The sequence below is a fragment of the Halyomorpha halys genome, unplaced genomic scaffold (genome assembly GCF_000696795.3).
Source record: "Halyomorpha halys isolate HHAL.00 unplaced genomic scaffold, Hhal_1.1 Scaffold411.1, whole genome shotgun sequence".
Classification (NCBI taxonomy): domain Eukaryota; kingdom Metazoa; phylum Arthropoda; class Insecta; order Hemiptera; family Pentatomidae; genus Halyomorpha; species Halyomorpha halys.
In genome coordinates, this window is record NW_027115883.1 from 220,513 (window position 1) to 222,351 (window position 1,839).

The 1,839-nt window shown below is 31.8% G+C and overlaps 1 pseudogene; it reads right to left on the reverse strand.

The window, feature by feature from the left end:
* Positions 1–66: 66 nt before the first annotated feature.
* Positions 67–1,839, reverse strand: part of LOC106682407 (uncharacterized) — a 7,743-nt pseudogene continuing 5,970 nt past the window's right edge.

Genomic DNA, 1,839 nt, shown 5'->3' on the forward strand with positions numbered 1-1,839 from the left:
TTCTTCAAGCATTAATCTACGGTCAACTATCTACACCTCAATGTCAACTATTTAACTATGAAATTTTTAGTATCTTACTCTGCTTTTAATAAGTTCCCCGGCAAAACAAGAAACGAACAGCTGCAAGAATATGACTGTAGTCCATGGTATCACTTTGAAAGACTCTCGTACCATGTCTTCCGCCTGTAATATATTATATTTTTATATAATATGATATAACTTTATGTATTAGAATAAACTCAGGTACAATAATAATTTTCTGGCCTCTTACAATAAGGGAAGAACGGTGCCTAAAGGTTTTTAAAATAAAGTATTACGTACAATATCCGGACCGATAAAGGATGAGTTACTCAGATAATTTAAAAGGTAAAGGCACCCGATAAATTTTAGGTTATAGTATTGTGGCGAATAAGATGGTCGTGTAAGGTTATGGGACTTAAAAACGAACGGACCCTTAAAATTTTAATAAACACTGAACCGACGAGTAAACGTCCAAGGGGTAGACCGAAACGTAGATGAGAGGATTGCGTAAAACGGATTTATTAGATTTGGGTTTGGAGGGGCTTCACTGGATAGTATATGTAGTTTGTATATAGGGAGCCATTGGTTGTATCAGCATCGAACCTTCGGTTCCCTTTATTGTTATTTAATTTATTGTTAAGTCTTTATTGTTATTATTACCATTATTAACATAACAATAAAGCACCTTAGCTGTTTTATAACATAACTTAATTAATTTTTTTAATTTATTATTATTATTATGCGAGGGAGGTGATTTAGTGGAAAGGCATTTTACTACTGACTATAAAGACCAGATGTCTAATCCAGCTGTGACGAATAATTATTTACTCTGTTATTTTAGCCCAGGGTCAACCCAGTGGGTTAGGAAACTCTCTGGGTTCTACCCAACCACATAACTATATGTTGTACTAACAAGAGCCCAAGAGGAGAAGAAAGGCAGTTATCTCACCCCAATTTTTGATTACGTTAATGAAAACTATGTATAATTAATAGTCAAAATTGATGATTTTGCCAAGTATAGGTAGGGGGAATAAAAGATGGCGGCTGTTTCAAAGCGATAAAAAAACTAACTTTTCATTGGGAGCACTATATCTTAAAAAGTAGAAACAACACAAAAAAATCTAAGAGAACGTCATTTAAAGATGAGCGAATTTGCTAAAATATGATCCCTAATAGAGCTATTTACGTTCTCGAGATATAGCTTTTAAAAAAGCAACATTTCATAAAAATGTTGTTTGGGACGTATCGAAAGGTCAGTAGATAGTGAATTTATTATGAAAAATCTATATCTCAAAAACCATTTGACGTACAGATGTGTATTAGGACTCAAATTAAAGCTAGTTTAATGAGCTATAAAGTAGTTTATGATATTTATCTTCGTAGGAGTAACAGTTCACATGAAAGTTGTTAAAATAAATATATTTATAGTTGTTTGGAGAAATTTTCCGACACACTCTGTTGGTAGACATATGTGCATGTTACGGATCTAGAGATAATTTTTTTCAAAAATCCAACATTTTATAGGAACAACTAGAAATTATCATTTTGTGAGTTTATTTTGTCAAATATCATAAAAACTACTACTCCTACAAAGATAAACATAATTAACTATTTTTAAGTAAATTTAACTAGCTTTAATTGGAGCGCTGGCGGACATCTGTACGTCCAATGGTTTCTGAAATGACGTTTTTCATAAATCAATCTTATTGTGAGAACAACTATCAATCAATTTATTTTAGCAAATATCATGAAAACTATTATTCCTACGAAAATAAAGGTCATAAATTTCTTTATAGTCCATTAAGCCAGCTTTAATTT